The 25,271-nt window shown below is 49.7% G+C and overlaps 1 long non-coding RNA gene across 1 annotated transcript in view; it reads left to right on the top strand.

Annotated features, from left to right (window-relative positions):
* The window catches only part of LOC102437338, a 29,613-nt gene extending 5,429 nt beyond the window's left edge, over positions 1-24,184 (top strand). Inside the window, exons 2-3 of the long non-coding RNA XR_001351108.2 lie at positions 23,415-23,533; positions 23,871-24,184. This is a non-coding gene — a long non-coding RNA (uncharacterized LOC102437338). The remainder of the gene's footprint in view (positions 1-23,414; positions 23,534-23,870) is intronic.
* Positions 24,185-25,271: the final 1,087 nt, after the last annotated feature.

The raw sequence follows: 25,271 nt of genomic DNA, 5'->3' as shown, positions 1-25,271 counted from the left end.
TGAATTGTGCTCTTATGAACATAGGGGTGCATATATCCTTTCTGATTGGTGTTTTTGGTTTCTTAGGATATATTCCTAGAAGTGGGATCACTGGGTCAAATGGCAGTTCCATATTTAACTTTTTGAGGAAACTCCATACTGTTTCCCATAATGGCTGCACCAGTCTGCATTCCCACCAGCAGTGCACTAGGGTTCCCTTTTCTCCACATCCTCGCCAGCACTTGTTTGTTGATTTATTGATAGTAGCCATTCTGACAGGTGTGAGGTGATAGCTCATTGCCATTTGAATTGCATCTCTCTGCTGATCAGGGACAGAGCGTGTTTTCATGTGTCTCACGGCCTCTGCATGTCCGCTTGGGAGAGGTGTCTAGTCGGGTCCTTTGCCCATCTTTTAATTGGGGTTTTGTCTTCTTGGTGTTGGTTTGTGGTAGTTCTTCATATACTTTGGAGATTAAACCCTTAGCTGATGGATCATTGATGAACATGTCCCATGCAGTGGGTTTAAATTTTAGATGTTTTTCTTCCAAGAAACACATGATGGGTTTAGATTTTTTTATCCAGCCTGATAATCTTTTTCTTTTTCTAGTTTTGAGTGTTTCTATTTTACTTTTGGTGGGGGAGTTGTTTTTATTTTATTTTGGGGGGATTGTTTTTATTTTTTTCATTTTGTTGGTGGTCAAAACAGGGATCTTGCTTTCTTTTTTTTTTAAACATGGTTTTTATTGTTGTAAAATACACGCAACAGCACTTCCCATCTTCACCGTTGTTAGTGCCGCTCAGTGGCGGTAAGAACATTTATAATGTTGAGTGACCGTTGCCACCATCTCCAGACTCTTCTTCCCAAACGGAAACCCCGTTCCCCTCTCCCGCCTCCCTCCCCAGCCCTGGGAACCGCCGTCCACTTCCCTCCCCATGACTGTGACCACTGTGGGGACGTCACGGAAGTGGACTCACGGTGTTTGCCTCTTTGTGTCTGGCTCCGTCACGGAGCACAGTGTCCCCGGGCTCATCAGAGTGTCCTGCCGTTCCCAAGGCTGAATCGTAATCCACTGCATATTGGCTTTCTTTTTGGAACAGATTTAAAATGATTGGCCCACAAGTAGAGGCCAAGGCCATGGTGTATGGGACATGGACAGTCGACTCCCGGGAGCCAATTCCTAGTCACGGTCAGGGGACAGCACCAGGCGGGCACTCACGGCCTGGCTGCAGGCACAGGCGCAGGGGTCGGCTTTTGGCTTCGACTGAATTGACTCCTAAGTGGCGAGAGCTCACTGGGGCTCTGAAAGGACAAGGAGACCTGGCTGCCATGTCTGTGGCAGAGGCTCAGCCTGGGCGCTGCTGTGGTTGAGGGTTCAGGCCACGCCGCCTGTTATTTATTTATCTATCAAGCCTTTGCCGCCGCCTGTGAATAGCACTCGGCTCTACAGAGAGGCGCCTGACCGCAGGCGGCTGGTGGGTGACTGCGGCATGTTCACACTCCTGGCAGGTCTGCCCCATGGCCCTGAAGCCAGGCGGTGGCGGGTGGAGCGGCGCCACCGTGATGCCCCTGACATCAGCAGACGGGGTAGGGGGTACCCCCTGATCAGGCGGCGGCATCACTGTGTCTGGGAGGGGTATGTATGTATTTTGAAAAAAGTAGTTAATATTTTAGATTTAGAAAATGGAAAAACATGATTTTGAAATGTCAAGGATCCTAAAGGAAGCTCTGATAGGTTAGTTGATGAATGTGTGGCACGTTTTCCGACACTGAGAATCACAAGAGTCAAAAACACTCGTGGTCCTCTCAGCAGTGTGTTAGCAGGTGCCGTTGGCTTTGGAGAGGGACGGAGCCCGGCACAGGCTGCTGAGGGACTTGCCAGGGTCACCCTGTGCCAGGGCGCTCCCTGGGGGCCCAGTGCCCGTCCTCACAGAACGTTCCCTCCCAGTGTCCTTCACGTGCTGCTGTCCCTTATCTCTGCCCTTGACCGTGCCTGGAGTTTCAGTTTCTTGTGTCCACATCACTGTTTGCTTTGTCTTTGCAGAGTGCATTCATTCTGGGAGGAAGTGCCCCCGTGTGGGTCAGACCGTCTTGTGAGCTCTGTGCCAGGGCAGCACAGGCAGTGCCAGCCACGCCTTCTCCCAGAGCAGGGCCCCCTGTGAGCCCGGAGGGCCGCCAGAGCCTTCTCTGGGAGCCCACTCGGCCCCTCGCCGCCCGCGCCAGGCTGGGTTTGCTCGCTGGGGTCCCTTCGAGCGGCACGGGTGGCATTCTCCATGTGGATCTGCATTTGGAAATGGCTGAGTGGGGCTGGGGCTCATGTTCCCTTCCTACTAGGGAGTTCTGTTACTAAGCTCTTACTGTTTTAAATAAAGTATTTTTGTTTATGCTCTAGTAATTTAAACTTAACTAAAAATGTTCTTTCATTAGGGATGTTGCTTACTTATAGTTATTTAAGGGAAAATTTTGAGTCTAACTTTCAGTAAATTTCGAGTTAAAAATCATATTTTAATGATATTGATTGATGATTTGAGAGAGAGAGGAAGGGGGAGAGAGAAACATTGATTTGTTATACTTTCCACCCATTGACCGGCTCCTGTATGTGCCCTGGCTGGGCTGGGACCCACAGCCTTGGGGTCTCAGGATGATGCTCTAACTGGCTGAGCTCCGGGCGGGCCAGGGCGGGTGTGAAAGCCGCTCCCCTTCAGGGGAGCCTGCAGACCGGCCACCGCGGGGTCCTCGTGTAGCACCGGCCCCGCTCTGCTGGGACAGCCCCTGTCCTCCTGCGGTAACCCGTTCGGATGGCTCTCTCCTTACCTGACCCTGAGCTGTTGTTCTTTTGTTGACGTACTTCAGAACAAATGTGACCCATGTGGGATCTAGAAGTTTTTAAGCTGGAGTCAAACCTTCAGTGCATGCCGCCCAGGCCACCGGCCTCCGCATGGAGCCGGCCTGGTCAGCAAAGGCAGTGCCGGGGCTCTGAGCCCACGGCCGGCCGGCATGACCCCCGCCATGTTAGCACCGGAGAGGCAGACGAGGCATCGGGTTTCGAAATACGCTGGCATCAATATGACTTTCTGTGGAAGGGTCCTCGGTACCAGGGCGGGTGTGAGGGGCTCGCGGGGCCCTGGTGTGAACAGGGAATCCAGGAGCGCGGCGCCGCCTGCTTCTAGCTCTGCGTTCACTTCTGACTTTCCTGACTATTCCTTCCAGGTCAGTGGTTCAGGTTTATGCCTCTTTTGTTGTTAAGAAGGGGTTTTTAATTCTTTCATGAATATTTTCAAACAGACCCCAAAGCAGTAAGAACAGTACAGTGACCCCCCCAGGCCATAGGCAGGGGCGCCGGGCTGTCATGCAGGCGCTTTAGACTCAAGGTTCTGCCGCTTGACCTTATTCTCGGAGCCCCTTTTCCTCCTGATGTTTTTATTTATTTATTATTTATTTTTTTTTAAATTAAATCTTTATTGTTCAGATTATTACATTTGTTCCTCTTTTTCCCCCCATAACTCCTCTCCTCCCAGTTCCCACCCCACCCTCCGCCCTCACTCCCCACCCACTGTCCTCATCCATAGGTGCACAATTTTTGTCCAGTCTCTTCCCGCATCTCCAACACCCCTTCCCCTGCCCCCCAGAATAGTCAGTCCACTCCCTTTCTATGCCCCTGATTCTATTATAATCACCAGTTTATTCTGTTCATCAGATTATTTATTCACTTGATTTTTAGATTCACTTGTTGACAGATGTGTATTTGTTGTTCATAATTTGTATCTTTACCTTTTTCTTCTTCTTCCTCTTCTTAAAGGATACCTTTCAGCATTTCATATAGTACTGGTTTTGTGGTGATGAACTCCTTTAGCTTTTCCTTATCTGTGAAGCTCTTTATCTGACCTTCAATTCTGAATGATAGCTTTGCTGGATAAAGTCATCTTGGTTGTAGGTTGTTGGCATTCATCACTTTGAATATTTCTTGCCACTCCCTTCTGGCCTGCAAAGTTTCTGTTGAGAAATCAGCTGACAGTCATATGGGTACTCCCTTGTAGGTAACTGACTGTCTTTCTCTTGCTGCTTTTAAGATTCTCTCTTTGTCTTTTGCTCTTGGCATTTTAATTATGATGTGTCTTGGTGTGGTCCTCTTTGGATTCCTTTTGTTTGGGGTTCTCTGTGCTTCCTGGACCTGTAAGTCTATTTCTTTCAGCAGGTAGGGGAAGTTTTCTGTCATTATTTCTTCAAATAGGTTTTCAATATCTTGCTATCTCTCATCTTCTGGCACCCCTATAATTCTGATGTTGGTACGCTTGAAGCTGTCCCAGAGGCTCCTTACACTATCTTCGTATTTTCGGATTCTTTTTTCATTTTGCTTTTCCAGTTGGGTGTTTTTTGCTTCTTCGTATTTCAAATCTTTGACTTGATTTTTGCGCTCCTCTGGTCTGCTGTTGGGTGTCTGTATAATATTCTTTATTTCAGTCAGTGTATGCTTAATTTCTAGTAGGTTCTTTATCACAACATCGAGGGTCTCATTAGATTTCTTGTAGATCTTATTAAGTTTATCGGCAGTTTCTAGAAAATTATTGAAAGACCTTAAAAGTGTGGTTTTGAGCTCCATATCCTCCAATTCTGACATCTGTGTCCTGTTTCTTTGTCTCTGCATTTTTTATGCTTTCTTGGTGCAACCCCCAGTGGTCTTTGTGCACAGTCTTGTTGTAGGTAAGCCTTGATTGTTGTAGGTAGTTACTACTTGACCTCCAGGCCAACTGGCTGTGCAAATCAGCTGTGTCTGCAGTGGGAGAACTTCTGTCCTCTAGGGAGGTGCTAATCTAGCCTTTGCCTGAGGCTATCCGGCAAATGCCTCTGTGCAGGGCTTGGGCAGGGCGGGTTCCAGGGGATCTACAGGGCGGGCGGAGCGAGCAGTTATGGCTGCTCTCGGTCCTGTCCCCAGGGGCTCTGCCTCTCAGAGTCCCAGCAACCGCTGCAAACCTCAGAGAGAAAGCTGCCTTTGAGTTCCGATCGAAGCCAGACAGTCCCGCTTCTCCCATTTGAGTCTGGGTCCCTAGAGACTCGCCCGGATCTGGAGCTCAGAGTCTGAGGCTCCCTCCCGATTGAAACAGACAACCGCGCCCTCAGCCGCCAGCCCACTCCGCATGCACTCCGCACCTCAGTATTTTACTTCAGCACTGCGCCTCCTCTGAGTCTCGGTATGCTTTCCTCTTTCCTCCTAGTTGTAGAACTTCCACTCAGCCAGCCTTCCTGTGGTTCTGGATGATGTCCGTTCCATCTTTTAGTTGTATTTTTGAAGTGGTTGTTCGAGGCAGCAAACTCTGGCGTTAACCTATGCCGCCATCTTGGTTTCCTCCATGTTAATTGTTGACTGTAAACTCCTCCTGATGTTTTTAAAGCAAATCCTAGAAATTGCCTTTGCCTCTCCGCCTGCCACAGCCTCAGGACGTGGTCAGGTTGCCCCCGTGTGCATCGTGCAGTGGAGTCAGCTGGCGTTCCTCAGATCGCCGCGTACCCAGGCTTCCCGCTTGCCTCCAGAAGCTTTCCTGGATCTGGTGGTTCTGATTCATATTCAACTAGAACCACACTCTCATTTCATTGTGTCTTTTAGTCAAGAAAGCTGCCACCCTCCACTTCCACCCGTTATTCCCCAAAGCACTGACTTGGGGGGACGATGGGGGCCCAGTGTTATGTAGCATGTTCACTCGCTCTGCTCCTGTGTCCCTCCTCAAGACAACACTTACCTCCTCCTCAGTCCTTCATATTTCCTGGAAACCAGGTGTTTACAAAGGTTCAGCTGTGTGTTTTTTTTTCCTTTCTTTTTAATCTTTATTGTTGAGGGTATTACAAATGTTCCTCTCTTTCCCCCATTGGCCCTTTCTACCTGGTTTCCTCCCCACCCCAGGCCTTCACCACCTTATTGTCTGTGTCCAAAGGTAATGCATATCCTATCTAATAAGAAAGGAATATGCTAATTAGCCTTTATGCTCTGAGGCATAATGACCAAGCGCTTTACCACCAGATCAAGGATCAGCAGGAGGATGGGCCAGCGAGGTACAAGTGGGCTGCGGAGAGCTACAGGGGGAGCAGGGCAGAAAGCTATGAGCAGGGGGAGGTAGGAGGGGGTGGGGAAGCTACAGGAGGGCAGGGCAGCAACCTACTGGCGCATGAATTCGTGCACAGGGCTACTAGTATGCCTATAAGATCTTTGGTTAATTTCTTCCCGCCCCCTTCCCTCTGAGATTCATCAGTCTGTTCCATTTCCATGCCTCTGATTCTATTTTATTCACCAGTTTATTCTGTTCATTAGGTTTCTTAGTCATTTATTTTGATTTTTAGATTCAATTGTTGATAGATACGTATTGACATTTTATGGTTCATATTTTTCTTCTTCTTCATCTTCATCTTCTTCATCTTCATCTTCATCTTCATCTTCAACCTCATCTTCTTCCTCTTATTAAAGAACTAGAGGCCCGGTGCATGAAATTGGTGCGGGGGGGGGGGGTGTCCCTCAGCCTGGCCTGCGCCCTCTCCAATATGGGACATCCCTCTCACAATCCGGGACCGCTGGCTCCTAACTGCTCGCCTGCCTGCCAGCCTGATTGCCCCTTAACTGCTCCCCTGCCAGCCCGATCGCCCCCAACTGCCCTCCCCTGCAGGCCTGTTTGCCTTTGACATATTCACTAAGATCCTTGAAAGTCTCACTAAGAACCTTGAGTAACCTTATAACCATGGTTTTGAACTCTGTATCAAGTAGTTTGCTTGCTTCTTCCATTTCTTTCATTTGTGACATGTTTCTTTGTCTCCACATTTTGGCTGCTTCTCTGTGTTTGTTTCCATATACTCCCTCTGTCCCATAATAATAGTAGTAAGTGAATATTTAAACGGGAATTATTGGCGAATGCAGCTGTAAGTTATGTTTTAGCGCAAAATTGCGAAGCCTTCAATCAAAAATCAATGTTTCATGACATCTGTCATTTGTTTTGACACATCTTTCAATTTTTAGGTTAATCTAATTATTACGAATTATAACTATTTTTCTAATTTCATCCGCTGATCAAAATCAATTGTTTTATTTCAGTTGAATATCAACCATTGTAAAAGTAAGATGAAAAAAAGAGAGTTTTCGAGCAAAGATCAAGTTGTGATTGTCCAGTTCTTGGTGCATCAAAAGAAAAAGGAAAAGTTGCAGAAAGGTGCAATTACGTTAGCTGCAAAACAATTTAAGTGCAACAGAATGACCATATCAAGAATTTGGAAATGTGCTTCCGAAAATAATTGTCAAGGAGAATCTTATGCTAATGTTGATTCTTTGAAAAAACAAAACTGTGGACGTAAATGCAAAGATTATGGAGAAAAACTTGAAAAACTCAGACATATTCCTCTTAGCAGAAGAGGCACCATATTAGCCATTGATAATATTTCTCCTGAAATATTGGATAATACGTTTCTGTCACTTCAACAAGTTATGCTGGAAGCAATGAAGAACAATGGGTCCAATAATTTTAAGCTCACGCATACAGGGAAAGCAAAGCTTCGCAGCCAAGGGCTCCTACCTACAAGTTTAAAATGCAGTAACGAAATTATTGAAAAATCCAGAAACTATCTGAACACTCAAAATAAAAATTAGGAGTACTATTTTTAATTTATTGTTTAATTTAATCTAGTTTTTTTATAATAAATGTTGCGTTCTATATTTATTTTCTTTTGCTACTATTATTATGGGACAAATTACATTCATCAACTGCTACTGTTATTATGGGACAGAGGGAGTATTAGGTAGAGCTGCTATGTCTCCTGGAATTGGTAAAGTGACCTCGTGTAGCAGGTGTCCTGTAGGGACCAGTGGCTCCACCTCCCCAGTCACCTGAGCTGGGGCACTCTAGGTGCACCCCTGTGTGAGCTGTGTGCACAGTTTTGTTGTAGTTGAGCCTTGATTGCTGTTGGTGTCACTGGGAGGAATTGACCCCCAGGCCAATTGGCTGTGAGGATCAGCTGTGACTATGGTGGGAGAGCTGCTGTGCAGGAGACACACCTGTGTGGAGCAGGACTTGGTTCAGTGGGGCTTTGGTGCTCACTGAGTCTGCCCCTTGAGTGTGTCACTGTGGATGTGTAGAGTTGTCATCTGCTATGGTCTGAAGCTGTCCACCGGGGCCTCGGGGAATCACCAGGGTGGAACGAACAGTGTGAGCCAGGCTGATAGAAACCCAGATATGGCTGCCAATTAGCTTTGCGAGGGAGGTGGGGTGGTTGAGGGGTGGGAAGGTGGTCCCAGCACAGGAACAGTGACCCCTGTGAGCACCTCCTCCTGGGAGAAAGCCACCCCCAAGTTCCTGCCCTGATGCCAGACAATCCATTTCCTCTCCATAAGTGTTTGCGTTCCCCAAAGCCACCCAGAACTGGAGCTCAGAGGAAGCGAGACTAAGTTCGTGCACTGGCCCTCTAGGAGTACCGGGTCTCCAGCAGCCTCCGTGTCACTCAGCCACAATCCCTACTGGTTTTTAGAGCCCGAAGTTACGGGGACTTCTCTTCCCAGCTTTGGAATCCTGGGCCTCCCGATTAAAAAAAATGCCACATGTGGGTGTCAGACCAGCCTGTTTGCGCCTCGACCCCTCCTACCAGTGTCAGTACGCTTTCTTCTTTACCTCTCTAGTTGTAGGACTTCCATTCAGCCAGCTTTCAGATGGTTCTGAATGATGGTTGTTCCGTATTTTAGGTGTAGTTTTGATGTGGTGGTGGGAGGCAGCGAGTCCTGGCATTTACCTATGTTGTCATCATGGTTCTCCCCAGAGGTTCAGCTTTTTAAGAAGAGGAATACTTAACAGGTGTTCCCGTCCCTCATGCCGCATGCTCTCAGGAGGCGCCTGTCATCTGGGGGTTCACTCTCAGTGATGCAGACCAGTTAATGCGTTCAGGTGATGGCTCCCACTGCATTCTTCCCCATCACCCTTTATCCAGTGGTTTTACCCATTATGAGCATTTTCTGCATTAATTTCTTCTCTATATCACAAAATGCTGGTTTTCTAATTTGACCAGTCCTTTCACAACTGCCAGCTTAAGCTCACCAGGTAGGGCTAGTGGGTCAGCCTGAGACATGGTACCTTCAGAAAAAATAGGACAAGAATGCTCACTTTTACTACGCACCTTTAAATGCGATTGTTCGTGTGAGGAGTTGGTGCCTGCTTGTGCTGTGGTGACAAGGGCATTGTTACTATTTTTTGTTTTACCTTTCTTTTTCCTTCCTTCTCCCATCTCCCTTTTTAGTATCATTTCAAAGACAATGTTCCCCTCCCCCAACATTTTATTGTGAAACATTTCAAACATACTGAACAGTTGGAAGGATGTACAGAGGACACTGTAAGCCACGAGTTTCTATGTATTCAGTGTGCTTTTGTTAACGATGGTCCTTTCTGATGTTCGGGTGGTCCCGTCTTCTGCCCCTGGTCCTGTGCTGTAGTGTCTGTGACTTGGTCTCACTCCCATCCACCTTCGGTGCTTCCGTGCTCTCTGACCAACACGATGGTAAGCGCCCACCTTGTGCACTTCCTGCCTCCTGTGGGGACTTGGTCGTAGCCCTGGCTTCTTTCAGTGGGGAGTGCTGAGTATGTGTGAGCTAAGACGTGTGTGTTATGAAGGAAAGTGGTAAATCCTGGGTTCCTATGCCACTTTCTGATTCTGCTGTGAAGCTAGTTATAACTTAACTTTGATTTTATATTTGTTTTTCTTTTTTTATTCAGTGAAAAATTTTGGCTTCTAACAATATTTACATAATTATTATCTACCTGTTATACACACATCTACCCCTAAACATTATTTCTAAACTAGAGGCCCAGTGCACAACATTCGTGCACTCGGAGGGGTCCCTTAGCCTGGCCTGTGCCTCTCGCAGTCCAGGACCTCTCAGGGGATGTCCACCTGGCGGCTTAGACCCACTCCCCGCTGCTCAGAGGCGGGAGAGGCTCCGGCCACCACCACTGCGTTTGCCAGCTGTGAGCCCGGCTACTGGCTGAGTGTAGCTCCCCCCGTGGGAGTGCACTGACCACCAGGGGGCAGCTCCTGCGTTGAGTATCTGCCCCCTGGTGGTCAGTGCTAAGCATAGCAACCAGTTGTTCCTCCGTTTGGTCGATTTGCATATTAGCCTTTTATTATATAGGATAATGCCAATATGCTATTAATAATAAGAGACTACTGAATGAAATTTAAGTTTTTGCAGCTATATTTGGCCTTAGAATATATTTAACTATGATGTACAGTCAAAACACTTTAAAATTGTTATTTTCTCTGTGCAATTACATGTCTTGTTTTACCGTGCTTTGCTTTCTTGCACTTTGCAAATACTGCATTTTTTACAAACTGAGGATTTGTGGCAACTCTGCATGGAGCCAGTCTGTCCACACCAGTTCCCAACACCATTTGCTTAACTTTGTGTCTCTGTGTTCATTTTGGTAAATCTCTCAACATTTCAAGCTTTTTCCTTATTATTATATTGCCATGGTGACCTGTGGTCCGTGCGCTTTGATGTTATTTTGTAATTTGGGGGGCAACATGAACGGTGCTCAAATAAGACAGTAATCACCCAAGAGCGGCTTCATCACAAGGAAGGCCCTGCCGTCTGCCTCCCGCTCCTCAGGCCTCCATCTTCCTGAGGCCGGCAGCACGGAAGCGAGGCCAGTTAGTAGCCCTCCAGGGCCTGTAGTGCTCACCGAGGGCCGCAGTCTCCTGGTGCAGAGGCGCTGAGGGCTGCAGCAATGACAGCGAGGACTGGGAGCGCCCCGCCCGCTGAGCTGAGGAGGCAGCACGGTGGGAGGGCGGCTCCAATGGTGAAGAAGCTCCTCTGGGGTTCGCCCTGTCCCACAGGCCACAGGCCACAGGCGGGTACTAGTGAGAGGAGGGGCGGGCAGTAGTGAGAGGAGGGCGGGCAGTAGTGAGAGGAGGGCGGGCACTAGTGAGAGGAGGGGGCGGGCAGTAGTGAGAGGAGGGGCGGGCACTAGTGAGAGGAGGGCGGGCACTAGTGAGAGGAGGGGCGGGCACTAGTGAGAGGAGGGTGGGCAGTAGTGAGAGGAGGGGCGGGCAGTAGTGAGAGGAGGGCGGGCAGTAGTGAGAGGAGGGCGGGCACTAGTGAGAGGAGGGCGGGCAGTAGTGAGAGGAGGGGGCACTAGTGAGAGGAGGGGGCAGTCCTGCGGGAAGCTCACTGCTGCCCTCTTGTCCGGCGTCACCGCAGCCGCTCCGCCTCCAGCAGCCCCGCCCTCCAGCCACGGCCTCAGGTCGGGCGACCCCTCCACCAGCTAAAAGATGGCCACTCCCCGAAGGCTCAGATGGTGGTTAGTGGTTTTAGCAGTAAAGTAGTTTTTCAATCAAGGTATGTTTTTTAGGCATATAAACCTTGATTTTGTGGACCTCCATTTAACAGACTTTGGATTTAATGGACTAAGTTTCTTGTCTGTATATTATATGTGACAATTAATACCCTGTTAATTTTAAAATGCTTTTAACCAAGATTTGCTTGTAATTAAATTAACATGTTATTTCTTTATTAATTCATTCATAGTTTTTTGTAATCCTCACCCAAAGAATATTTTTCCATTGATTTTTAGAGAGAGTAGAAGTGAGAGGGAAAGACAGAGAGAAACATCGATGTGAGAGAAACACATCGATTGGTTGCCTCCTGCACGTGCCCCGACCAGGGCCTGGGCCTGGGAAGGAGCCTGCAACCGAGGCATGTGCCCTTGACCAGAATAGAACCCAGGACCCTTCTGTCCGCAGGCTGACACTCTATCCACTGAGCAATTCACTGTAATTTTTAACAAATTTTAACAAATAGTCCATATGTTGGGAAAAACACTAGTAATTTTGCCAGCATAATAAATATTACACATCATCTACATGTTTAAATCCAGTCACCGCTCGTAAGCAATGTCCAGGGACTGGTTAGCGTGCGATCACACCGCGGGGAGCGCGGGACTGGTTCTGCGGGCCTGGCCGCTGGGCCCGGGTCCCAGGTGGCTCAGCCCCGCCAGCGTGCGCGTCTGTTCCCTCGGTGGCGGGAGTGCTCACATTTGCTAGACTGTTCAGTGTAAATGTAAAATGTCTGTCAGGTACAGAGAGACCTTTTCTGTGACATGGAACCTTCATACTTGATTAACTTTAATTACACAAACTTGTCCACATAAGTAAAAGTAAGCTCTCACTTGTCAACTTTTAACACATGCATTCGGAAAGCCTACTTTATTACGCAACGGACTTGGCTGTAACGGCCCCGTGGTCCGCGTAGCCTGTGGCACCGAGGTCCTGGGATGCTGTTGCCCCGTCCCGGCAGGGCCGCTCCTGAGAGGGGCTGCTTGGCTGGCCTGAGCCGGCCCAGCGTCTGCGGACGCGTCTGTGTTAATAACCTGGTCAGCATTCTTGTTTATCCATTTATTCAATTGCTTTGGATTGCTTTCTTTTCTTATTGATTTAACTTAATTTTATAAAAATTTAAGCTTTTTTACGATTTCTTAATCAAATCTAAAATATCCATAAAACAAAATATTTGTCGAGACACCACGTTTCCATCACTTGCGGCTGGGCTTCCTGCCATTGACAAACATTTGACAAATACATCAAGTCCCCACGCACGTGTCATGCCGCGCCCTTGCCCTCCCCTCGGGCCCTGGAAGTCGCTCCGTGTCAGAGAGTCGGCATGGCCCGCCTCGCCTTCGGAAAGCGGTGCAGACAGACCGAGTCTTCAGTCTGCTCTCCGCTGGTGGGCGCTGTGTGTTTCCCCCCTTCGCCAGCGCGGCGTGTGCCCGTGGTAACCTGGTAGGTAAGGACTTTCGTGCTTTTGCTGCCGCGCCGTTGGGATGGAGCACTTGAGGGGGTCGCTGGACCCAGAGTGAGGACGGGCTCCGTGGGTGTCACGATGCCGCTCCGCGGCGCTTCTGCCAGCGAAACGCCCTCAGCACTGGGTGGCGCGTCCGCTTCCCCAGGCTTCTCAGCCCCGGTGTCACAGTTTTGCCAACCTCATAGATGTTTCTGCAGAGTTTTTATTTTCATTCCTTTTATTATGGTTAAGGGCTGTTTTCAGAACCTCCTGTTCTTACCCTTTGCCTGGTATTTTATTGGGCGGTTGTTCTTTTTTTTTTAACATTTAAATATTTTATTTTATTGAGTTTAGAGACAGAGGAAGAAGGAGAGGGAGATAGGATCATCAATAGGAGAGAAACATGGATCTCCTGCCTCTTGCACACCCCCTCCTGGGGGTCGAGCCTACCACCGGGCCTGTGCCCTGACCGGGAAGCGAACCTGCCACCTCTTGGTTCTTGGGTCCGCACTCAACCACTGAGCCACACAGTCGGCCTGTTCTTTTTCTTCTTCAATTTCAGATACTGTCAATATGTTAGGAATATTACCTTTTACCTAAGATACAAAATTTTAAAAATGTTTCCCCAGTTTGCCATGTCTTTTCGTGGCTTTGCTTTTGCTTTTGGTGTATTATACCACACAAAGTTTTATAAGTAGTGGGATTTACAACTTGCCCTTTATACTTCCTGATTTTGTCATGGTTAGGAAGGTCTTCTCAGTCCCAAGGTATACAGGAGTTCACTCATGTCTCCTTCAAGTATTGGTAAATTAATGGGTATTTTTGGTACTTTTTAAAATTGTTCCATGTCTTGTTGCTTGCATTGTTTCTGATAAGAAATCTGCTGTCAGTCTTTGTTCCTCAGGAAATACTGTCTTTTTCTTCTTTGTTACTGGTTTTTACCAATTTGATTAGGACATGTGTTTGTGTGATTTTCTTTATGCTTTCTCTGCATGGTGTTTGAGATCTGCGTGTTTATAGTGTTCATCAAACTGGAAAAAAGGCTTCAGCTCTTACTTCTTTAAATATGTGTGTATATACACTGAGTGGCCAGATTATTATGACCACCTGACGTTTGTAGGCAAATTAGCCGCACACTGCATCGTATGGGATATGGAAGCTGAAGGCCTGTTCGAACACCTTTGCTGTCTGCAGTTACCAAGATAAAACATCTCCAGTTCACACAGGAACACAAGGATTGGACAGTCGAGCATTGGAAAAAAGTCATGTGGTCCGATGAATCACGTTTCCAGTTGCATCATGCAGATGGCAGAGTGAGAATTTGGTGGAAACAGCATGAAAGCATGCACCTCACATGCATGAGTACAACCCTTCAAGCTGGTGGGGGCAGTGTTATGGTTTGGGGCATGTTTTCCTGGCATGATTTGGGCCCTTTAATTCGTGTGGAACAACGTCTGAATAGCACCACATACCTAAGTATCGTTGCTGATCAGGTTCATCCTATCATGTTGATGGCGTAGCCCAATGGAGATGGCTTCTTCCAACAAGACAATGCGCCATGCCACGGTGCTTGTATTGTGCAGGAGTGGTTTCAAGAACATGAGGGAGATTTACCTTGCTTAGGTGGCCCCCACCATCACCAGATCTCAATCCAATTGAGCATTTGTGGGACGAAGTTAAAAGAGCCATCAGGCAGCTGGTTCCACAACCGTCAAATCTCACAGAACTGGACAGTGCTATTCATCAGGCACGGTGTCAGATTTCTCGCATCACCTTTCAACATCTCATGGAATCAATGCCAAGAAGAATCGCCGCAGTACTGAAGGTAAAAGGTGGCCCAACAAAGTACTGATGGGTGGTTGTAGTAATCTGGCCACTCAGTGTATATCTTTCTGTTCTCTGACCCTCCTTTTTCCCTGGGACTCCAATGACACACTTTTTTTGCTGTTGTTAATCCTCACCTGAGGATATTTTTTCCATTGCTTTTCAGAGAGGTCGGAAGGGAGGAAGGAGGGGGAAGAGAGAGAGAAACATAGATGTGAGAGAGACACGTCAACTGGTTGCCTCCTACACGCACCCCAACTAGGGGACGGGGAACGAACTGCAACCCAGATACATACTCTTTTTTTTTAATTTAAATATATTTTTATTGATTTCAGAGAGGAAGGGAGAGGGAGAGAGAGATAGAAGCATCAATGATGAGAGAGAATCATTGATCAGCTGCCTCCTGCATGCCCCACACTGGGGACCAAGCCCAAACCCAGGCATGTGCCTTTGACCAGAATCGAACCCAGGACCCTTCAGTCCGCAGACCAAGGGTCTTTTCACTGAGTCAAACCAGTGAGGCCAGGTACGTACTCTTGACCAGGCATTGAACCCGCCACCCTTTGGTGCATGGGCTGATGCTCTGACCACTGAATCACACCAGCCAGGGCCAATTACACACTTTTAGGTTGGTTGTTATTCCAAAGCTCACTGAATCCCTGTTCTTTCTCTTGTTAATTCTTTTTTTTAAATGTTTTTATTGATTTCAGAGAGGAAGGGAGAGGGGAGAGAGATGGAAACATCAGTGATGAGAGAGAATCATTGATCAGATGCCTCCTGCACGCCCCCTACTGGGTATCGAGCCCACAACCTGGGTATGTGCCCTTGACTGGAATCCAACGCAGGACCCTTCAGTCTGCAGGCCAATGCTCTGTGCACTGAGCCAAACCAGCTAGGGCTTGTTAATTCTTTTTCCTCTGTGGGTAATTATTTCTCACTGTAGGTAGTTTTTATCACCATATCCTCAAGTTCTCTACTCCTTTCCCCTGCAATGTCTAATTTACCTTTAATCCCATCCAGTATATTTCTGATTTCAGACACTGATTTTACCCCTGCACGTTAGCTCTGCGTCTTTTCGTATACCTCCCGTTCAGCCTCTCCGTGCTTAAGCTGACCTCTGCTTTTTGAACATTGGAGTGTATTTATAGTGGCTGTTTTATGGCCTTGCCTATTGGTATTTATCTGTGTTATTTCCGGTTCTGTTTCTATTGATCGGTGTTTCTTCTGTGAGGAAAACCGATCTCTGCATCTTTGCTCCTCTCCCTGCTTCTATTCTGAGAAGTGTTGCTAATGGCACCAAGACAAGGACATTTAAGTGACTTTCAATTAGAAATGGAAAATCGATTGCACTTTCAGTATTAAGGAGGTTGAGTTTATTTGTTTTTCACTTATTGTAAATACTTGGAAGATTCATTTTAATTTGAAGGCAAAACGGCAAGGAAATTATGTAAAAAGAAAGGTTTAAAATTTACTTTCTTAACCCATCCAGTGTGACATGTACACAGCAAAAGCCCTGGAAGTCGAGGGTGTGACCCTCCCTGCCCTGCCAGGTCCTGTGAGGATGCTGCTCAGACGCACACGTTTCCTTTAGGCAGTGGGGCCCTGGTCCCACCCGCTCCCTTGTAACTGCCTCTGAGTAACTGTGAGGGGTGAGTGGCATTTAGGAATGACAGTGCCTTGACAGTTACTTACACTTTAATTTTTGTTTTTTTTTAGAAAGCATGGTATATTTTATAATTAATTAGTTAATTTTGTTAATCCTCACCCGAAGATATTTTCCAATTGATTTTTTTTTTTTTTTTTTAGAGAGAGAGTGAGAGTGGAAGGGAGGGGGAAAGGCAGAGAGAGAGAAACATTGATCTGAGAGAGACACATTGATTGGTTGCCTCCCACACAAGCCCCGACCAGGGCTGGGGATCAAGCCTGCAACTGAGGTCCATGCCCTTGACTGGAATCGAACCTGGATCCTTCAGCCCACAGGCTGGCGCTCTACCCACTGAGCCACACCAGCAGGGCTAGTACACCTTTAATTCACCGCTTTGTGTGTGTAGCTTCTAGTCCAGGCATTAGACAGTGGGCTGTTGGTGTGTGGAGCAGACCTGAGCGAGGTGCACACGATGCCCATTTGATTGTGAACCAGGGTCTCAGTGGCCGGAGAAGGTGTTCCATTCAATTGGACATTTATTATGCAGAGACTTGCTTTTTGAAAGTGAAGCTTGGATCAAGTTATTTATGGCTGTGTTTGTGCAGAAGCTGTAGGTGTAGTCAATACGACGCTTGTTTTATTTCCTGAAAGTACCTCTGGGAAAAGCAAAGAGAATAAATATTGTGTGTGAGTTTCTAAGCAACTCAGATGTTGTCTCCCCTCGCCCCGCCCCCAGTCTCCATAGTGTATTACAGATGGAACCAGAAAAACCAGGCCTTCAGGGCCCGTCTGCCTCGGTGTTCTCCAGGCTGAGTGGGAATGCTCGAGAACTTGGAGATGCTCTTGCTAAAGAGCAGGTGGGCACCTCACCGGCGGTGCGTGCTGCACAGGCCGAGGAGGCCTTGTCTGCACCTCTGGCTGCTCTTCCTGTGAGCATGGTTTTGTGAGTCATTTATTTAGAAATTACCAGTGTTGTTTGTTCTGTGGTCTTAGTTGAGGTTTCTCATACTGTATTTTAGTTTTGCCTAGGGATTTATAAATCTGATTTTTTACTTCCCGCATGGGTAATGTTTAAGATCCACTGAACTTTCTTTTTCTGCAAAATTAGGGGTCTTAATAAAACAAAGTGTAATTCAATATTTGGACTTGTGTTCTCAGCCAGGCGCTCCTGTGAGTGCTGGTTTTAGAGAGCTGTAGCCTCTAAATGAAACACCACAGACCTGGCGGCAGCAGCAACCGCTTCCTCAGAGCCCAGGGGCTGGACGCGACCCAGGTGCGGGCGGGCGGGTGTCTGTGGAGGCCTCGCCCGGCCGGGCAGCCAGCTCTGGCTGTGCCCTCCGCACTCCTGGTGTGTGTGCCACTCCTTATGAGGACACCAGTCCTCCTGGGCCAGGGCTCCACCCTGTGACCCAGAGAACCTGCTCACCACCCACAGGCCTGCTGCAGCGTGACAGGCGGGCCTGGGCCTCCCGGGGAGGTGGGGCGGGGGCAGGCCCACAGCAGCGTCCTGGTCTTGGAAGTTGAGCGCGGGGAGAGCTGCCATTGTGTTGAGTTCATTTGTAGCCTTTTTCTCATTCTGCCTCTTCAGTGCATGACAAATTCTCACTTTCTTCTCTTCTCTCTCCCATTTCCCGCCACGTTGCCCATGACTTGGCTTTGACCACGACCCACAAACAGGTGCATCATGTGCGCAGAACTCCAAGGTGTAGTTCACAGGGCAGGGTCACCCTCGTGAGTGTGTGCACCTGCTTTCTCCTCTGTGTCATGTTCTAAAAGCTGGTTTCTGAGGGGCCACTTTGCGTAGTTGGAGAACAGCTCCCGGCGTCACACACGCGGAAAGGCTCTGTCCCTGATTTATGGCATTTTTGAAGCCAATCATGAGACTTCCCTGCAGAGGAAATGATAGTTTGGAGCATTTCCCTGCCATTTGGCAGCTTTGGCAGGAAATGGAGGACAGCGCAGTGGAAAAGTTTCCTCACACGCCGTCCTTGCTGGGGAGGCGTCCGGGGCGTCACCTCAGGCCAGGTGGCGGGGCCGTCACGCTGTGCTCAGTGGTGGCCTCTGGGTGCAGTTATTCTCTTTCTCAAGGTGTCGTTTAGAATGATCTTTTCCTGTCATAAGCTCTTCCCCAGCAGGTAGAAGTTGTTCTTTTAGTCCTCACCCGAAGATGTGTTTTTATTGACTTTAGAGGGAGGAGGGAGAGATAGAGAGAGAGAAAAACACATGGATGTGAGTGAGAAACATCTATCGGCTGCCTCCCATACGCTCCTGACCGGGGATTGAACTGGTCACCTAGGTATGTGCTCTGACTGGGAATTGAACCCACAACCTTTCTGGGGTACGGGATGATGCTCCAAACAACTTGTGATCCGAGAAATGCGTGGGTGGTCTCCTCTGCTGCTGGTGGGAGGCTCCTGGGGAGCTGCTGGAATAAGCATTCCCAGAGGCCCCCTGGGAAGGCGAGTGAATGTTATTTGTGTGGGATTATATCCGGGTTCCCTCAGCCCCACCTCCCTTCATCCCAGTCCTGCAAGCGGTGCAGCTGGGAGTCGGCAGAGGTGGCAGCAAAGCCAGAGTCCAGTTTCTGCTCCACGTGCAGCGGGGCCAGTCGGCATCAGGTGAGCTGCAGTCCATCGGCCCGGCGTAGGTCCACACGGCCGTGGGCACGTGGCAGGTGAGGGAGCCCAGGGCGTGCACCCCCTGCTACCAGAGTCCCGGGAGCACAGCGAGGGAGCTCCTTCGTCTAGGAGGTGGCGGATCTCAGTCCTCCCGCCCTTGCAGTGGCCACCCCTGCTCTGGCCAGTGACCTGTTCCCAGGTGTGACTGACCGACAGGTGCCTTCCCTGTGTCTCCCAGCCTTGCCTGGGCAGGCCTGCAATTGGCCTTCCCTTTGCTCCTTTACAGTTATTAATAACTGGGTACATTCCCATGGCATTGAATGAGCCACCGGCCAGGGCCGTAGAAGAATTTTTTAAAGAATAATGGTTTAATTTTTTGGTGGCTGTCTTCATTCGTATGACGTACTGTGATGTGGTCATGGTGTCTGGTTATCAGCTGAGATGAAGGAACCTGCTTCCTGTCCAGGGACGTGGCTGAGGGGCTCGGCCGGCAAGCACAAGGCCGCATGTGCTCGAGTCAGGCCGTCGGCAGTGCTGGCCCCGTGGCCTCTGCAGATGTTCCCTAGCGATGAGACCCAGCTTATCGGGGGCTGTAGGGCCCTTCAAGGTTGAGCGGGTGACCTTTCATTCATACGTGACCGTGGAGACGCATCGGCCTCCGTCTCCTCTCTCAGGCGCATCGCGCATCGATGGGACAGCTGGAATAGAAGGGCCACCGGGGAGTCCTCGCCCTCTCCTTCCTTCCTGACCCTTCGGCTCTTCGTTGTGGAACAGGAAGTGCGTGAAGCATGGAGCAGATCACTGTGGGCCAGTGCGCTCTCCTCTTCCCACTGACTGCTCGCTTTACAGAAGGCTCCTGAGCCGAGGGCTGTGTTATCACAGATGATGAAGGATGCAGATCCAGAAAGAGGCCCTGGAAGCGAGGAGAGAGCGAGGCCCGGGCAGGTCTGTCGGCCCAGCCCAGCCCAGAGGCTCTGGAGGTCGTGGCGTGCTTTGCCTGCTGCAGACGCTGTGGCCGACCTGCCAGGCGTCGGGTGTCTGTTGTGTCTGTGACTGGCGCTGCGGTTGCTGTGTGAGGACACTGACCCAGCAAGGAGGTGCAGGCGGGCGGCGGGCAGCAGGCCCTGCGCGCCCCATCCGTCCCGAGCCTGGGAGCCTGGGAGCCTGGGAGCCTGGGAGCCTGGGAGCCTGGGAGCCTGGGAGCCTGGGGCCGGGGCCAGACAGGCAGCATTTGGAAGCTTCATGGGTTCATGCAGTGGAGGCCAGAACGGTTTGGTTTGATTTTGTGTCAAAATGTTCTTTCCCTTTAGGAGAGGAATTGGGGGTCTGGAGGGCCCCGGTTTCCGGACACCACAGGGCCTCCTCGATGGGAGTGACGAGGAGCCAGAGGGTTACAGCCATGGTCTCCTCAATGGTCAGCGCCAGGGCAGGGGGGTCATTACCCAGCGCAGCTGGGCCCAGATAGCTGTGGGGACACTTGTCTGGTTTTGCTGCTCTTCTGGGCCTGGAGCTGAACTACAACTGAGGCCTAGATGTTACCTCTGGGGAGGAAAGGTCAGGGGTCCAAACCTCAGGACTAGCGACCTGCTGGGGTGGGAGGTCATGGAGGGAGGAGGGAGGTGGGAGGTCCCTACAATTGATTGCCTGTCGCCAGGCACCTTGACCTGCCTATCGTCCTGGCTCTGCTCACGCCCATCCACTGCGACCACAATCCCAATGGCTGCTTCCTGAGTTTCTTGTCCTTTCAGAGCCAGACGGGGTGGTGGGTGCTGGGTAGCTGAGTAGGGTCACCGGTCGTTAGGGACTGAATTATGACTCTCAAAGAATTCACTCGTTGAAGCCCTGTCCCCTGTGGTGGTCCTGGGAGCTGGGAACTGTGGGAGGCTTTAGGGTGAGAGGAGGTCATAGGCAGGGCGACTCCAGGCCCCTCTGCCCCGGCCAGGTGTGGGCAGTGAGGCAGCAGCCGTCTGCGAGCCGGGAAGGTCCTCCCCGGAACCAACCTGCCACCATGTCTGAGGCTCCAGGACTCAGCTGTGAGCAGCAGCTGCTGTCAGACCTCTGCCTGGTGTGCCCTCAAGCAGCCCACGCGGCTGAGAGCGGACCAGGTGCCCGCGGGCCTGTGGGCAGAGGTGCGGGCAGCCACGGACCGGCTCCAGGACGGACGGAAGCCTGTCGTTAGTGGTGACTGAAGGACATTGTTTGGCAGTGCCGTGCCTGAAACTTGGGAGAATACAAGAAAACAACCGTTGTTTTAAACTCATTTTTCCTTGACGTATTCCTAGCTTCCTGTCTACTCCTTCCCACACTGCCCGCTCAGACAGTCCTGATGCAGGTAGATGTCCTTTGCCCTCCCTGGCCCCCAACGCACATCCCAGTGAGTTCTGTGGCTTTTATATGCGTCGGGTGCTGTAAGGTCCACTCATGCACTCGTACTCTGGGAGGGAAGGTTCAGTGTTAGAATGAGGGCCTGGCTGTTAGTGGGCGTGGCCTGTGTTAGTGTCATATGACCTGTGTTAGTGGGGCGTGGCCTGTTAGTGGGGCGTGGCCTGTTAGTGGGGCGTGGCCTGTAGTTCATGCCCCTTGCCACTGCTTCCCTCATGCTGTGGTTTGCCAGGTGCCCATCGCTCCTTCATGGCTAGAGTGTCTCCTGCTTCCACTTTGGAAATCTGACTCTGCCATCAGCCTGTATCTGCCCTGGACACAGCTGGTGCCCAGGAGCCTCTCCTGTCCAGCACCAGCTTCTTCACACCCAGGACTTCACTGAGCCTCTGCTCCGTGCCAGCCTTCACTGTCTGTGGGCACAGCCCAGGTGCCCACTGCCCAGTGGCGAGGACGAGGATGCTCCCTGAGAGGGAATACAGACAACTGACACAGCTAACACGGCTGACACAGCTAACACAGCTGACATGCTCACACAGTCAGCAGCTTTCCAGGTGTGTCCTTTCAGGGTCATGGTCTCCTCAATGGTCAGCGCCAGGGCAGGGTGGTCATTACCCTGTGTAGCTGGGCCTGATGTCAGCCATGGGGACACTTTGTTGGTTCATTTCTAACATTGAACCAATACAGCCAACATGGCTGACACGCTCACACAGCCAACACGGCTGACACGTTCACACAGCCAACACAGCTAATACAGCTGACACAACTAACACGGCTGACACGCCAACACAGCTGACACAGCCAACACAACTAACACAGCCAACACACATAGCCAACACAACTAACACAGCCAACACACATAGCCAACACAGCTAACACGGCTGACACGCTCACACAGCCGACACAGCTGACACAGCCAACACTACTAACACAGCCAACACAGCTAACACAGCTGACACGCTCACACAGCTGACACAACTGACACAGCTAATACAGCTGACACACTCTCACAGCCAACACAGGTAACACAGCCGACACAGCTAACACAGCTGACACAACTAACACAGCCAACACAGCTAACACAGCTAAGATTTTTGGTAACAGCCTTGCTTAATGCCTCAAAAATAGCATGGTTTTGTTGTTGTTGCTGCCTTTGAAAGAAATTAACTTACTAACACACTTCAATGTTTTTCTTTTAACATGTATTATGAAGCCTCTTTTTTTGTTGTTAATCCTCACCTGAGGATATTTTTTTCCATTGCTTTTCTTTTAACATGTATTATGAAGCCTCTTTTTTTGTTGTTAATCCTCACCTGAGGATATTTTTTTCCATTGCTTTTTAGAAAGAAAATAGAAGGGGTGAGGGGGAGAGAAACATTGACTGGTTGCCTCCCACATGTGCCCCCACTCAGAGCAGGGAGTGAACCAGCACCCAGGTATGTGCCCTTGACTGGGAATGCTCTAACTCAGTGGTTCTCAACCTTCTGGCCCTTTTAATACAGTTCCTCATGTTGTGACCCAACCATAAAATTATTTTCGTTGCTACTTCATAACTGTAATGTTGCTACTGTTATGAATCGTAATGTAAATATCTGATATGCAGGATGGTCTTAGGCGACCCCTGTGAAAGGGTCGTTCGACCGCCAAAGGGGTCGTGACCCACAGGTTGAGAACCACTGTTCTAACTCCTGAGCCGCCGGCCAGGGCTGAAGCCTCTTCTTTATATATTTTGAGGGATATGCTGTAAGCCTGGAAGTCATGTGCAGCCAGGCCTGCTGCAAGTGGCAATGCCTCTCGGAGGCGCTCCCCTCAGCCGGGCCGAGGCCGCTCTTGAGGCCTCATTCTTACGGGTGGGCTATAACCCTGGAACAGCGCCATAATCTCGGATATTTTTGTCATTTGTGTGGAGGCCGTAGGAATGCCACATATGAGGGAGGCAGGACGTCCAGAGAGCATGCCCCAGGGTCACCCGGCTGGTGTGGCCTCGGGACAGGTGTCGAAGTCCCCGGGCGGGGAGACCGGGCTCCGGTGGGGGCGCGTCCTGGGCAGCTGGCAGCTGGTCCGGGATGTGAGAACCCCGGATGGAAAATTCCATAAACAGATTCGTGTCATCTGGGAAACGAATCCTCGTTCTGGGACTTGCTCTTGTCTCTCAATCCCGTGTCTTTCCTGCTGCACTAGGGGCGACGCTGGAGGAGGTGGAGCAGCACTGGGACTGGCTGGAGCAGAACCTGCTGCACACCCTGTCCGTCTTCGACAGCAAGGAGGACATCGCCAGCTTCGTCAAAGGGAAGGTGAAGGTGGGTGCCCCGTGCTGACACCCCCCCCCCAGCTTCCTTGTTGCTTCCTTGTGACAGTTTGAACACAAGCATTTTTAACTTATTCTGCGTTTTCTCCGCTGTGACTGAACTCCTGGCCTAACACATAAAGGCAATGAGTTCCTCTTGTCACCTGTTCAGTTTGGCAAAAATACACCTAAAATGTGAAAAAGGCCTCATCCTCAGGCCCAAGTTTTTGTTGTCCTTACAGAAGTGCAGGCCATTTTTTTTGTCTTAGGGAAAAAAAAGTAATATTTGTTTTTGCAGAACAACAATGTTATTTGACTTTTAAAATTAATTATTCTCAACTTTTTTGCAGTTGCAACATCTTGTGACTATTTTGTTGGGCGTCACACTTTCCTCCTTCTAAAAGTGGATACTTATTCTGAAAATACACACATTGAATGGATGCAAAGCCAATTAAGTTTTGAGATGGCAAGAGAGCCGGATGGGGCAGTACCTGGCTTTCGGAGAGTTTCTGTCGCTGTCTCCTGTGAAACACCCCTCACATCACTGCTCTCACAGTAACATGGCCGGTAGCCATTGTTTTAATAACCCGACCAGGCAGAGAAATGGTTTCTTATTCAAAATTTTACTCTTTTTAAAAAATATATATTTTTATTGATTTCATAGAGGAAGGGAGAGGGAGATAGAAACATCAGTGATGAGAAAGAACCATTGATCGGCTGCCTCCTGCACGCTCCCTACTGGGGATCGAGCCCACAAACCGGGCATGGGCCCTTGACCAGAATCAAACCCAGGACCCTTCAGTCCGCAGGTCGGCGTTCTATCCACTGAGCAAAACCAGCTAGGGCCAAAATGCCACTCTTATGAAACAGCTACACAGTAGCAATAGTAAGTTTTCCTCCTTTAGGGTAAAACATTCCAGACCATTGATTTTGCTGGGTTGTTTTTCTCTTCAAAAGTCTCCCTTTCCTATACACTAAGTGCTCAGCATTAGTGAAGGGTGTCAAGTGAAATTGTGATTTTAAAGGGGCAGTAGAGAAGTGTTCTTTTCCTTTGGGGGCTGGGGGTACTTGTGGGGTCAGGTAGGAAATATAGGTCTCTTGAATCTGGCCAGGAGGTGGCTGTGTTGGCTGGTGGCCTCTTGGCTTTGCCTCCGGCCTTCGGGTGAGCAGGTGAGGGGCTGTGGTGGGCGTGCCCGGCTGTGGCTGCACCTCAGCTTGGCCTGGTGGCCTGTACTTGGGTCCCTGGGCCAGGGTGCAATGAGGCTTAGCTACAGAAATGCCCGTTTCCCGATTATTTTTCACGCTTCCCCCTTTTCTTGGTCTAACGTGGGTTGCGGTGGTTTTTTGCTTGAGTGCTGGAGGGGGGTTCGCTTTGGACCTGTGGCTTTAGGAGAGTTTCTGAGGGAGGAGAAATGTCCTCTGCCCATCTAGGTTCTGAGGCTGTGGCCCCAGAAATTCAACTGACAAAAGTCAGAGTAACAAGAGAAAAGCAAATTTTATTAACGTGCGTCACGCCAGCACATGGGAGAAACTCAGGGGTGGCTAGAGCTTGGGGCTTGTTAGCATCTTAACAGAGGGCAGCGTGTTTGTAGAGAGGGGATGGGCAGAGGAGAAGGAGCCTGCGCTGAGGGCGAAAGGGTGTCTGAGGGTGTCTGAGGGTGTCTGCTGTCGGCAGGAAATCCCGATGGGAACCCGTGGGAGGTGAGGGCATCTCAGTGTGGACGCCTCCGCTCTGTCTCGCTGGGCAGTCT

Source organism: Myotis lucifugus, unplaced genomic scaffold (genome assembly GCF_000147115.1).
Source record: "Myotis lucifugus unplaced genomic scaffold, Myoluc2.0 scaffold_422, whole genome shotgun sequence".
NCBI lineage: Eukaryota > Metazoa > Chordata > Mammalia > Chiroptera > Vespertilionidae > Myotis > Myotis lucifugus.
This window is presented reverse-complemented; position numbering and strand designations above follow the sequence as displayed.